Raw genomic sequence first — 15,965 nt, 5'->3', positions numbered from 1 at the left:
AATTTGCAATTTGACGGATTTGTGCAAGTCTACGTTTTACGTTTATTGTGCGTATTTCTGATTTTTTATTATTATGATTTCACAATTGACTTAATCTATGTATCTGTGGTGATGTTCACTTTCTATCTGACATAATACGCAAATTAAAAGGATGTAGATGACCAGTCGAAGTTGTCTTCATGTTTCGGTAATCCTAGTTAGCTAGAAAGTAGCTCTAATAATAAGAAAATATGCAACTGTGTCTAAAATCCGGTTTCAGCTGTCGTTTATAAGATTCGGAACGGCAGAGGTGTTCCGATTGGATTCAGAGCAAAAACTAAAATGCTTCATTGGTACAAATTAGGACCAGTAAATCCGGATTTAAAAGTAAATGTTTCATTTATTCTGCGGCCCGATACATTAACCTGCGCTAAAATGTATGATTCGAACAAACTTAAATACGATGATAGTAAGTGATGTATTATTTATTAGCTGATCCTGAGCAGGATCAAACAAAAAGTATATAACGTTAACTGCTACAAGCGCAAATCACGTGGTCATTACGACTAAATACTCTACCTATAGGGCATCATTACACTTATTTGTTGTATTTCGACCTGACCAGGTGAGATGGAAGTTTGCAGATGAATCTTTGGGACTTAGTTATGAATTTTAATGTAACAATGAAACATATAGTAAAATTAATTGTGGTGTCTGTCCATTCGCGTTCGTGTATAGTGGAATAATTCGAGACCATCTGAACCGTTTCAACCGTATCACGCGAAAGCGGGCCTGCTGTGTTGTTGAGGTTAGTTCCCTTAGTCCACTTCGTCACTGCATTTTTAAGTACGCTTCCTACACAGGGTTTCTCTTTTCGATTACACGAGGACATATTTTATCAGTTTTTTAATTTCATTTTTAACTGTCTCGTAAATTACATAGGGTAATTTTGAAGAAACCATCTTATAAATTTCAATAAGACATATCGTATGTCTTATTGATACATTGATACATTGTGATGTTAAAAATATCTGGTATTGACAATTTTGAAAATATATCAGACGGATAAATTTTCATGTTATATCTTAATCTTAATACATTTTGATTAGATGAATCAACACTTTTTTTACTTTCACAAATAAACGCCAACTTGACTTTTCATGTGCTACATATTTCGTTTTATCAAGAAGAATCGCCTATATAACATGTATACAAGGTACTAGAACATGAACTGAAACGGTGTGATATACAAAATTCTGTACATGTACTCAAACAAAACAAAATGCTGATGCACTTCAGTTTGCCAATAAATAGTAGAAACAAGAGTGATGAGCAGGGATGGGCGGCCGCATACAGGAGTTCCCACCACACGCAGAACGGAGTAATTTTCTGTTTCTATTGTTGTCATTAGACGAAATGGTATCACAACAAACTTGATGTTCAGTGTTTTTTCCCCTCTTTGACGTCTTCCAAAGCGCAGATGATCGTAGCTGTCGCGGAGGCGTAAAGCCAAGCACGACACATGCCCACACTTTGTCAATTAGGCAGGAGGTAAACCCTAACGTATGCAGCGTCTCTCTAATTTGGTTAATACCCAAGTAAAACAAACCTACTTAACACATTAAAGATTTACTGAGCATAACAGGCATGGTAAAAAGGTAACGGGATCAAAAAGCCGACAGAAGTTACAACAGGGAACTTCAATCTCTATAATAAATATTATGTACAATTAGGTCATTGTAGTTCACACTGCTCACGTATTTCTAGACTTCTCTATTATCATACACCTCACACGTATTTCTAGACTTCTCTATTATCATACACCTCACACATATTTCTAGACTTCTCTATTATCATACACCTCACACGTATTTCTAGACTTCTCTATTATCATACACCTCACACGTATTTCTAGATCTCTATTATCATACATCTCACACGTATTTCTAGTCTTCTCTATTATCATACACCTCACACGTATTTCTAGACTTCTCTATTATCATACACCTCACACGTATTTCTAGATCTCTATTATCATACATCTCACACGTATTTCTAGTCTTCTCTATTATCATACATCTCACACGTATTTCTAGTCTTCTCTATTATCATACACCTCACACGTATTTCTAGACTTCTCTATTATCATACACCTCACACGTATTTCTAGTCTTCTCTATTATCATACATCTCACACGTATTTCTAGACTTCTCTATTATCATACACCTCACACGTATTTCTAGACTTCTCTATTATCATACACCTCACACGTATTTCTAGACTTCTCTATTATCATACACCTCACACGTATTTCTAGACTTCTCTATTATCATACACCTCACACGTATTTCTAGTCTTCTCTATTATCATACACTTCTCTATTATCATACATCTCACACGTATTTCTAGACTTCTCTATTATTATACACCCCACACGTATTTCTAGACTTCTCTATTATCATACATCTCACACGTATTTCTAGTCTTCTATATTATCATATATCCGAGTATTGAGGGAGGTTAGAGGAATGTCTGTCTGATCGGTATGTGATGTGGTATTCCAGTATTGGGTTTGTAACGTTAGAGGGATGTCTGTCTGATCAGTGTGTGATGTGGAATCCGAGTATTGAGTGAGGTTAGAGGGATGTCTGTCTGATCGGTGTGTGATGTGGAATCCGAGTATTGAGTGAGGTTAGAGGGATGTCTGTTTGATCGGTGTGTGATATGGTATCCGAGTATTGAGTGACATTAGAGGGATGTCTGTCTGATCGGTGTGTGATGTGGAATCCGAGTATTGGGTGAGGTTAGAGGGATGTCTGTCAGATCGGTGTGTTATGTGGAATCCGAGTATTGGGTGAGGTTAGAGGGATGTCTGTCTGATCAGTGTGTGATGTGGTATTGTCTGTTTGATCAGTGTGTGATGTGTTATCCGAGTATTGGGTTTGTGACGTTAGAGGGATGTCTGTCTGATCGGTGTGTGATATGGTATCCGAGTATTGAGTGACATTAGAGGGATGTCTGTCTGATCGGTGTGTGATGTGGTATCCGAGTATTGAGTGACGTTGGAGGGATGTCTGTCTGATCGGTGTGTGATGTGGTATCCGAGTATTGAGTGAGGTTAGAGGGATGTCTGTCTAATCGGTGTGTGATGTGGAATCCGAGTATTGGGTGAGGTTAGAGGGATGTCTGTCTGATCAGTGTGTGATGTTTCTTCCGAGTATTGGGTGAGGTTAGAGGGATGTCTGTCTGGTCGGTGTATGATGTGGTATCCGAGTATTGAGTTAGTGACGTTAGAGGGATGTCTGTCTGATCGGTGTGTGATGTGGAATCCGAGTATTGAGTTAGCGACGTTAGAGGGATGTCAGTCAGATCGGTGTGTGATGTGGTATCCTGCGTATTGAGGGAGGTTAGAGGGATGTCTGTCTGATCATTGTGTGATGTTTTATCCGAGTATTGGGTGAGGTTAGAGGGATGTCTGTCTGATCGGTGTTTGATGTGGAATCCGAGTATTGAGTTAGCGACGTTAGAGGGATGTCTGTCAGATCGGTGTGTGATGTGGTATCTTGCGTATTGAGTGAGGTTAGAGGGATGTCTGTCAGATCAGTGTGTGATATGGTATCCGAGTATTGGGTTTGTGACGTTAGAGGGATGTCTGTCTGATCGGTGTGTGATATGGTATCCGAGTATTGAGTTAGTGACGTTAGAGGGATGTCTGTCTGATCGGTGTGTGATGTGGTATCCTGCGTATTGAGGGAGGTTAGAGGGATGTCTGTCTGATCATTGTGTGATGTTTTATCCGAGTATTGGGTGAGGTTAGAGGGATGTCTGTCTGATCGGTGTTTGATGTGGAATCCGAGTATTGAGTTAGCGACGTTAGAGGGATGTCTGTCAGATCGGTGTGTGATGTGGTATCTTGCGTATTGAGTGAGGTTAGAGGGATGTCTGTCTGATCAGTGTGTGATATGGTATCCGAGTATTGGGTTTGTGACGTTAGAGGGATGTCTGTCTGATCGGTGTGTGATGTGGTATCCGAGTATTGAGGGAGGTTAGAGGGATGTCTGTCTGATCAGTGTGTGATGTGGAATCCGAGTATTGGGGTTAGAGGATGTCTGTCTGATCAGTTTGTGATGTTTTATCCGAGTATTGGGTGAGGTTAGAGGGATGTCTGTCTGATCGGTGTTTGATGTGGAATCCGAGTATTGAGTTAGCGCCGTTAGAGGGGTGTCTGTCAGATCGGTGTGTGATGTGGTATCTTGCGTATTGATTGAGGTTAGAGGGATGTCTGCCTGATCAGTGTGTGATGTGGTATCCGAGTATTGGGTTTGTGACGTTAGAGGGATGTCTGTCTGATCGGTGTGTGATGTGGTATCCGAGTATTGAGGGAGGTTAGAGGGATGTCTGTCTGATCAGTGTTTGATGTGGTATCCGAGTATTGGGTTTGTGACGTTAGAGGGATGTCTGTCTGATCGGTGTGTGATGTGGAATCCGAGTATTGGGTGTGGTTAGAGGGATGTCTGTCTGATCGGTATGTGATGTGGTGTCCGAGTATTGAGTGAGGTTAGAGGGATGTCTGTCTGATCGGTGTGTGATGTGGTATTTAAGATATTTTTTGTTTTTGTTTGTTTGTTTTTGTATTGTTTGTTATTTATTTATTTAACTGTGTTGTTTTTGTTGAAATCCTGTATGTTGATAAGATTTATTTTAAGTTGCAAATAAAACTGTATAGAAAATAAGGAGACATTCTTCAACCCAGGAACTGTGACATCCCTCTAACCTCACATTCTTCAACCCAAGAACCGTGACATCCCTCTAACCTCACATTCAACACAAGAACCGTGACATCCCTCTAACCTCACATTCTTCAACCCAAGAACCGTGACATCCCTCTAACCTCACATTCTTCAACCCAAGAACTGTGACATCCCTCTAACCTCACATTCTTCAACCCAAGAACCGTGACATCCCTCTAACCTCACATTCTTCAACCCAAGAACCGTGACATCCCTCTAACCTCACATTCTTCAACCCAAGAACCGTGACATCCCTCTAACCTCACATTCTTCAACCCAAGAACCGTGACATCCCTCTAACCTCACATTCTTCAACCCAAGAACCGTGACATCCCTCTAACCTCACATTCTTCAACCCAAGAACCGTGACATCCCTCTAACCTCACATTCTTCAACCCAAGAACCGTGACATCCCTCTAACCTCACATTCTTCAACCCAAGAACCGTGACATCCCTCTAACCTCACATTCTTCAACCCAAGAACCGTGACATCCCTCTAACCTCACATTCTTCAACCCAAGAACTGTGACATCCCTCTAACCTCACATTCTTCAACCCAAGAACTGTGACATCCCTCTAACCTCACATTCTTCAACCCAAGAACTGTGACATCCCTCTAACCTCACATTCTTCAACCCAAGAACTGTGACATCCCTCTAACCTCACATTCTCCAAACCAAGAACTCTGACATAGAACGTTTATTTTTGTTAAGATATTTTGTTGAGACCTATGTAATGCTAAAGATCATTAGAGTAATTTTACCAGTCTGTTAGGTAAAATACCTCCGATGTATTTGTCAGTCTGCCACACACTTTGTACGGCTTTTCTACTATAAGTTACTTATTGTTTCGGTGGTGCTTCTGTAACGTGCGTCATTTTGACAACCGGAAGCTCTCGCTGATAACATATCATGTACTGCTATTAGCCTAAACCATTGAAATGCAGCATGTTAATTACTTGTGTCTCTTCAAATATCGCGCTTACATCAAACCATAATCAATGATGATGTTTTATATTAGCGCTCCTTTGCGTCCCAACTGTAGAATATTGAACCAACGAAAAGTCTTACCCTGTTTATGTAGATCTACACTTGTATTTCATATCTCAACAGTAAGTCCCGTTAGCAAGCTGTCACTTTAACCTATTTGCACATCTTTATCCTTGGTATGTCATGTAATGATAATATTTACGTATTAACAGACCTCGTAAAAGTCATCTATCAAAGCAGTCTAGTTTGTCATTACAAATCAAGATGGCCGCTACCTCTACCGTAATGTTACTAGCTGTGATGTATGTAGATATATTCACATAAATCTTGGCGCCATTGTCACCCTGGATCTTATCATTAATCTGTTATGACAAGGTGCGTGGGACACCTGATGATATAGATTATAATATGCTTTAATCCCACCCTTTCATCCATTAAAAGCTATACCTGGGTCTAAATTATTTATGAAATTAATGTAAAATAAGCGATAAATCATAACACCTACTACACTTGTTACAAAAGATGATTGACACATGCAAAGTGTACCTTAATCACCAACAGGAAGACACCTTCCTACAGATCTCGGACCACAATGGACGTCAATGTAAACCCGGTCAAACATGCTAAATATCAGACTAACACCTGGTTATAAGAAGTGCTTTTTTTATCCGTGAAAGACATTTGGTTTGTGAAAAAAGGCACTGCAAATTGCAACTTTGTAATAGAGGTAGCTTCACTATCATGTAATCGTTAAGGAATGGCCTTTTTAAGATGGCGGACGCAGATGGCCACAAAATGCAGGTGCTCATTTTAGGCTAAAACAATCACAGGATTATGGACACAATTTGACCGTGACCTGTTTATCGGAAACTCAGAAACACTCGAAGTTTGTATAACACTATCTATACAGCGCTGTTATGGTCATAAATAATTGTGAACCCTTCGCAAAGTCGGGCGAACTGTTGAAGTCGGCGTCGAGGCGGGATTTGTTGTGAGACTTTGCTCACATCGAAATATTTAGCAGCCAACAGTTTAATTTCACTGTCAGGGAGACACTCGGATAACATCCGCTTTTAAGCGATGTATTATTTATGTACATAGTCCTATAATATTCACAAAAACGAAAGAAAACGATCTTCTTTAAGTTGCGGATTGGTCCTCAGAAATATTTATAACAACTTTGATCGGTTCCAAAAAAGATCCATTTCGGTTATGGATTGATTGGTCCAATAAATGACTGTAATGGTATTAAGAGTGAACTGGAAGTACCTGCATCTTCCCTTTATGAATTTTCCATTTCTGGATGGCAACAGCCCTGCATCCCCAACCTATGGTGTTTACATGTCGCAGTTGATTCGATATTCAAGGGTCGGTTTCCATTTTCACGATTTTCAAGCAAGAAGTTGTCAACTGAATTATAAACGCGACACACAAGGTTTTCAAAGATGAAGGTTGATGAAAATTATGGGAAAGTTTAACGTAGTCACGATGATTTCATCGAGAAAAATCTTATTTCTTTGTGCGTTATGAGGTTTGACGTGTGTGATACTAGTTTGCCTGTTGGTTCAGTTGTTGTATACCTTGATATCATTTGAGAACGTAATATTACATACTTAAATTGAGCACAGTTTACATGACGGGTGTCGTCGATGAAGCAGAAGACGCTTACTTTTCCGGAACACATGTATACTTTGTTGTATTCATTCTTTTAAAATTTGAGTCTAGATTATGATTATGTTGACAATTTGGTATTTTCTTTTTTTTTCCAGTACACTTATTTTGGTTTCAAATTGGTCTGGGTTTACAGTTAAACTTCGTTAATTCGAATGCCCCATTTAAATAATTTGTGAAAATAAATAAATAAATAAATAAATAAAAAATCGATGATCCCAAAGTAAGATATCGACATTGAGAGTAAAAATCACACTTGAAAAGTACAAATGGACCGCTTTTACAAAGTTTTCCGCTTTAGACGAAATATTGCGTCAGCTACTGGTACTCATCTCATGTTACAGTTATAAAGAAAGAAAGCCTCGCTATGACTTCAAAATGTAAAAATGACAAATGTCACAATAAAATACAGTCATACAAGGAATCAGGCATCATCTACGTTTGTAGACCCCTTTCACAAAACAATTGCTCCTGATATTTACGTGAAGGTTCCAGACGACTAGAGAGGAATTTCATATCTCTATCTTTTGAACTGTTTCTTTATTTTCCTATTTTTTTTTTAAAATTTCTTTGACAGACGTTGAATCAACTTTGTATCCAAGAAAGTTTCAGTAATAGTCGCATAGCTTTCGCAAATCATTGGGCCAGTTATAAACCAGTCTCCCTTCCGAGCGCATGGTTTCATATAGACCTACATGTATTCTACCTACAAACGAGACAAATTATTTCAATACATGTAGTTATCGAATGCGAAATCGCACCATTGAGCTGAATCAGATATGAAAAACATATCATAATAGTAATGTCGATTGCTAGATAGAATTATGAAATCGGCAAATGATTCTAGACGTTCTGACTCTGGTTGGTTAAACAAACGGGACTTCCGGACATATAACGACCAAAAGTTTCCTATTTCCTTTCAGATTTTGTACTCTAGTTATTGGTCTCTGAGCAACTATTCTTAATTTCCGTATACTGTACACTATAAGTCAGTATCGCAAACTTACACATTTGAAGTCAATACGCAAAGAATGCTTCTCGTTTTCGTGGAATTCTCCTGTCGGACGGTTAAAAAGCGACCTCGTGAATCTCGTCTATTAAATGTGAACGGCACAACATTGTATCCAATCTCATGACACCTGGAACTGGTACTCTGGCTAATATCTTACTGTGGGTTTATATGACACACAATGCGAGATATGGTAAAACTAACCTAGGACTGGTTCTCTGGCTAATGTCTTACTGTGGGTTTATATAACTAATCTGGATCTGGTACTCTGACTAATGTCTTACAGGTTATTGTGTTTAAGTACGTTTTATTAACGATGTGACCTGCTCTTGTTTGTGTTCATGTTTCGACCAAGAGTACGATCCAACGCAATGACCTTTTGTTGAAAGAAGCTGTATCTATTTACCTTTATCATTTAACGTTATGTAACATACATGTAAATGTATGCTAATTGATAACATCACATCATGTTTAAATCAATTGAATAATTTTGTACAATATGGTTTGCCTTTCATTAAAATTGACTGGTTTCGGTAAATAACCGTATTTTAGTTCCCTAAAATTAAACAAAATACATCTTGATAAATCTTGATAATCACGTTGTCATGGTTTGACGATAAAAAAAAATCCCGACCAAACGATTTGAAACTAAAATAAGTGTACTGAAGATATGGTAGTCATTTATTGGACAAATCCATCACCGAGATCTGTTTTTGGAACCAATCCGTTTTTTTTCTGTCAAAGTTGCTATATATTTCTGGGGACCAGTCAGTCACGTAAACAAGGTGGTTTTCTGTCGTTTTTGTGAATATTACCAGAGCGATGAGCATAAATAATACACCGCTTAAAGTGGGTGCTATCGGAGTGTCTCCCTGCCAATGAAAATAAACGTTTTTTGATGAAAATAGTGTAATACCAATTTCGAAATTTCTTAGTGCTGAGTGCCCTGACATGACTCGAACCTGGGTCTCCTGAGTTATAATCCACGGCTCTACCAACCGAGACTGAGAAGAGTTTAGTAACAGGGACACACACGCATTTAACGCTTTGTACAACCGTCCCATTAACCGACCCACTCATTTCACACTACACTGCCTGTTATTCTTTGAGATTTCTAAAACCTTAACCCTCTAAATTCCACAACCCCTGGGGTTTAGTTCGCCTACAATGTAAAATGGCAAGGAAAAACTGCCAAATTCCGTAAAAGGAAGGGACCCCTGTTTAAATAGGAAGCACGCTGATTGTCAGAGACCGATAATATGTGCAGACCATACAAACGCGTGTCTTTTATAGGATTATGTTTATAGTTTCTGCCATTTTACAAAACAGTTTGAAACATTGTCTTCAACAGAGTTCATAATAAAATTATTTTTTTTCTCAAAAATAACACTAGTTCCTAGAATTCTCTGTAAAACGATATATCCAAAAATAGACTTTGATATACCTTGTAGATTTTCCTATAATTTGAATCAATGCAGGCTCACATTGTATCACATCGCATCACGACGATAGATTTAATATCTTTTGGTTGGTGGATTTTTTGGGTAAGTTTACGGTTTCCATAGTGATATCTTCCGGAAATAGTTCACCTGTTGGTTCTGTTACTTTGTTCTCTTTTGTGGCATTATTCATTGGATTGATCAAGCTTTACATGGTGGGTGTCGTCAATAAAGCATAATACACTTATCCTTTTGAAACACCTGGTCTTATTCTCGTTGTATTTTATCAGGAGTCTCCGTGTAAATCTTTCTTTTGTTTGTCTTTTACTTTGAGTTAAGATTATGGTTCTGTTTACTGTTTGAGATTCTCTTGGACTCTCTGGAGGTAATGTGTGTCAAGATGATTTAAAAAAACTATCAAAGGATCGTTAAACACACAAGATAATTTCACATTTCAATTTATAATAAATCAAAATTAATCACAAAGCTTCTAGGACTCATCAATGCTTAAATTGGGTGCTTACATTGATGTGCTGCCCGACCTATAACACTGACGGTTTTATTTCCGTTCTCTTGTCTTCTATCTCTCTTGCGTTTTTTGCTTTGCTTTCTTGTTTTTCTTCTGCTGCTGTCTCCCTATATTGTCGCTTACGTTTGGCAATGTGATCCTCCACAGATCCTAACACTGTATATCGCAATGCGTTTCTGCTATCGTCCTATAATCAACATGTATAGTCACTAACAGGAGTACTTTCCGTCATATTGTAATAATAATGGTGGGGATAGTGATGATTTCGATTTCCCTACTGTAACTTTTCCATTGCTAGATAACAGCACACCTGCTTCCCAAAACCTGTGCTATTAGCATTTCGCTGTTAATGTTAAAAAGTCTTGACTCCAAAAGCACGAAGTTCGTGCAAGACGTCGACAGCTGGTAGATAAACTCAGAGCTCAGAGAGTTTCAAGAGATGTAGGTTAATGGTAATTATGGAGAAATTTTGTAATGATAATGATTCTATTGAGAAATATTCTGATTCCTCATCTGATATGAAGTTATCATGTTTTATGCTACTTAATTAGCCCGGTGGTTCCGTTGTAGTTACCTTGTTCGCATTTGGGAGCGTGACACTATTTCCTTCACCAAAATTTACATGGCGGATCTCGTCGATGAAGCAGAAGTTGCTTACTCTTCCGGAACACCTGGTCTTATTCTTTATACTTTATCAGGAGAGTTCGTGTACATTTTTCTTTGGTTGACATTTTGCCATAGTTTTATTGATTGTGTTTGGATTATGGCTATGCTCACATCTTGGTATTTGGAATGTGACATCCCTTATTTTAATCGACCAGATAGAGGAGACGCTTATCCTTCCGTAACACCTGTCATGTATGGAGTCTCGGTGTAATCAATATACCTTTGTTCATATCTTTCCATAATTTGATGGCATTTGAGTTTAAATAGTTATTATGTTAATATGTCTTTGCTTTTTATCATGTTTCAGAGATGATTATTTCATGCTAACGTATTGTTGTTCCAGAACACTAAATCTTTACAATTTGATTTGAATAGGAAACGGAACAGACCTTTGAAGTGGATTCGCGTCTATCAGGTATCACGCCAGTGGTCGCCAGTGTCGCATTTTTCAATTAAAAAAAAATGTCAATAAAATATTGAGTTTGGCTAATTTTTTCATAAAAAATCACAGATTATTTTGTAAAAATATACTTGAAAGTAAGCCGGTAATCAATTCATTTATCGAATACGGGTAATACTGGTCATCGACCTGTCTCAGCAAGGTGAAATCACAGTCCCAATTAGTTTATTAGTGTCATTCTATGGGTTAACCCCCGGTAACTATTTTTGTAAACAAAAATTAACAACCAGAAACTACTATACACCGTTTTCTTTCATATTGTCTTTTATCCCTAAAAAACAAAACAAAACAAAACAACGCTAAATACATCTTAGTCTGTATTGAAATCATTTCGCAATTTATATATCACTTTTATATTTAAAACAAAGATACAGGTACATTTTTATGATTAAATTGTTCTTTCTATACTGCCGTTCTTACATTCCCACTAAAACATTTTTTTATTACAAAATTTTGAATTCTGGATTTCATTTTTATGCCCCCGCCATTTATGGCCGGGGGCATATAGCGTTGCCCATGTCCGTCCGTCCGTCCCGTCCGTCCCGTCGCGTCGCGTCGCGTCCCAAATCAGTATATACCACCTAACAACTTCATTCGGAAGGCAATTTTCATGAAACTTAATACAAATATCAAGTATGGAAAGACCTCATGCAGTGTTGAATTTCTCGGCATTCTAAAAAAAAGATGGCCACCAGGGGGAGATAACTCAAAAAAGAGGAACATCATCTTATTTCTACATAATTTGGTACTTGTGGGTTTTAAGGCATAAGGAACTAATATACTCCCTCATTTTTTCCAGAGAACAAAATTCCAAATTCATGTACGTTAAATCAACTTGTCAATTTAAGTATGAAACTTAAGTTGTACATAGTTGCATACAAATTAACAAAATCATCTCTTTCGGACCTTTCACTATTATTTCACATGGGGCATTCATGTCTTACAGACATTTTCTAGTTTTTAATATGAATTACGTGTACATGACAATACTGCCTAGGTATATATTTTTCTTAAATTACCTTGTATGTCTAAGACCTTATTGAGACAAGAGTTCTGAAACTGAAGGTGGTTTCATTATTACTGTTCATATAAATATTTAATCATAATGAAAAATTAAGCTAAATTATTTGAAGATAGATTTTGACCCAATGCTCAAATTTTCGCAGTTTTATTATCAAAAGTTTGATACAGGAAATATTATTCATGGAAGTTAAACTGACAATGACTTTCAATGTCATTTTTCCCGGGAATCAATCATGAATACCACTAGGAAAACATCCTTTAAGGTATATGTTTACGGTTGTTATCATAACTGTTACCAATTCATACCGATGGTTATATTACCTTTGAAATTTTTATATTGGAAATTTAAAAATCCTGTAATGTGCTTCTGTTATTTAGCCAACAGACGTTGATAAATCGTTGCTTTGAAATATTTGCAAATATCGAAGAGCAGTTTTTGAAGTCACAAAAATAAAATGTGTGATGGGAAATATATCTTTATATGACGACAAAATAATGGAAATAGTTAGTTCATTACCTCGGCAATGTTGATTTCTGGTGAGGACCGAATCTGGTCATATTGTTGAAGAAGCATTGCCAACTTCATATAGAAAGAGTACAAGGTTTTGTTTACGTGATCTGCTAATGTTTTAGTTAACAAAATGTAAAACTCCATCATGATTGTTTTCAAGAAAAATAGGTAATGTTTCTGTGTAACAGGACCGTCTCTAAGAAAGTATTAAGGTGACAGATCTTGTGACTGGAGGTTTACCTGACATGGCTCCTCATGGCGTGGGAGGATATCTATGATCTCAACAGTAAACCGTACATTATATGAACTTGGGAGTCTGGGACTATATAAGACCGTCTCGAGATCTAAGACGCCTCCGCTGTTGATGGGATAAGACCTTACAAGACAAGATAAGTCAAACATTCACATCCACGGATGACATTGACATTCACCTACAGGCCTAATTTCCGGGCATTTTAGGGGGGCGATGATGTTAACTTTTTTTATTTTCAATGCGGAGTGTGGATACTATTTTTGTGTATCGTACATGGTTTTATTCTCGTTATTTTTGAATTCGCCTACTTTTATCAATCCTTTTGAGAACTGATCATGACATTTTTGTAGAGCATCTTGTGCACAATGCTAAGATAAAATGTAATCATAGCTATACTAGAATTGTTTTTATGGGGATGGATCAAGGCTACATTAGAATATATTCATATTGATTGCATGTCCAGAGATATGACTATACTGTATTCCCTGTGTTTGCTATACATTAAGTACCGCTTTAAGTAGCGTAAGTAATATACAACGACATTAGCTAAAACTGAAGTGTTCAGTTTAACAATGCAATGTAATTTCATTGTTTCCTCTAACGGTAATGGTATGCATTAGTTAAACTTTGTTTTACAACATGAAGAAAACAACAACGAAAATATTGACTTATAGCATACTTTTATTTTAAATTCCAATTCGATAACACTAGGAAAAATATGAAGAAAAGAAAGAATTCTGCGGAGACCCCTGAAAAATACAAGAGGACAAAGACCAGGTGTTTCGAAAATGTAATCCTCTTCTGCTTCATTAACAACATCCGACATGAAACTCAATTACGTCACGTTCCAAAATGAGAACAAGGTTAACATCAACGGAACCACAAGGAATAATAACTTAATACTACAAAAGGAATATTTCCAAATTGAGATAATTAGAATGACCGTAAAAACATTTATCAAAACCCTGGTGTGAGTTTATTTGTCATTTGTTCTTATCTTGTACAAAAGTGACGGTGTTGAGAACAAGCACTAGAATATGCATTTGGTGTAGGAAGCAGGAATGCCGGCGCCTGAATGACGTTCCATTTTTCGGTCAATGCCTGCGCCAGTTCCTGTAAGTTTGAGGATGGATTTGGCCAACACGATAACCGTCTTGTAAGTACATCTAAGATGTGTTCTATTGGGTTAAGATCGAGGTATTTTGCAGGACAATCCCAAACTAGGACATTGTTCTGCTATAAGGACGGCCTGTTCACTTGACTTGTTTGGAAAGTTGCATAATCACGCAGCAAAATGGAGCCAGCTCTTTGACGCTGCCAAAAAAAGGAAGAGCGATGGGTGCTCAAATTCCGTCTCGATACCGTATTTCATTTTTTCCGACGACGCGATACTCGCTGCCTCCCATCATTATACATCAACTGAAATCTCGACTCATCGGCGCACAAAACATCGTTCCCGCGTCGTCAGGGCCATCACCAGTGTCTCGGAGCACAATCAAGGCGATTAGTGCCATGGTGTTGCTTAAACATTTAGTCACGTTTCAGCCTAAAACAGATGGTCTGGCTGCTTAACCGTCGACCAAACAAATTCCTTGTTATTACAGTTTCAGGAAGAAACCGATTCAAAGATACTGCAACAGTATTAGACGATTGTCACTAGGGAAGTAACTCGTGGTCGACCGCTCCTTTGACGTTCGGATGATGAAGCGGTTGCATTAAAACATTGCCATGAATGACACGTCTTTTGGCTACACTCACATCAGCTTGTAACTTCGTGTTTCGTTGCGCCCTCTTGCAACAGTTTTGAGATAACTTGAGTGCATAAAATCAAATCTCGAGGAAAATCTTACCTTTGTCTGATTGTACTTTCCTAATCTTTATACCACCAGATAAAAAGACTGAAAAGGTTCATGACGTAACGATGCTATCATTTAATGTGTGTAATCAAATGAAACAGACTACTCATGCAAGGATAATACAGAATATTCCTGTATAAAGAATTTTCTAACTTCAGGTTCACGACTTACAAACACTGAAACAGCAAGGAACAGAAAATCTACTGTCAAGAAAGGAATGTCAAATACTTCTACTGTTTCAATAGATTGCATTGGAATTTAAAAAGGAGAAAAAATGCGTGCTTTTCATTACTCAAAATAGAAGTATCAACTTAAAGAAAAACAATTCGGTCGAACGTCTGATGAGGTTCCGTATGAAAAGGGTGGTAATATTTCCTGAACGGTCGAATTGTTTGTGAATATTTTTTTTCACAAACTTTTTATGGCATACTCGCAATTGTATATGACGATATTCAAGTTTTGTAAATGCAGATGTTATTCCAATGTTATTTTGAACTGAATACAGGAAAATAATTTACTTATCTGTTGTGGACTCAAGTTACAACTGTTGTGGACTCAAGTTACAACTGTTGTGGACACATAAGTTACAACTGTTGTGGACTCAAGTTACAACTGTTGCGGACACATAAGTTACAACTGTTGCGGACACATAAGTTACAACTGTTGCGGACACATAAGTTACAACTGTTGTGGACACACAAGTTACAACTGTTGCGGACACATAAGTTACAACTGTTGTGGACTCAAGTTACAACTGTTGTGAACACATAAGTTCCAATTGTTGCGGAC

The sequence above is a fragment of the Ylistrum balloti genome, unplaced genomic scaffold (assembly GCF_031769215.1).
Source record: "Ylistrum balloti isolate Yb309-2 unplaced genomic scaffold, AGI_CSIRO_Ybal_v1 Utg370324, whole genome shotgun sequence".
Taxonomy (NCBI): Eukaryota; Metazoa; Mollusca; class Bivalvia; order Pectinida; family Pectinidae; genus Ylistrum; species Ylistrum balloti.
The sequence above is the reverse complement of the archived record's forward strand: the minus strand, read 5'-3'. Positions refer to the sequence as shown.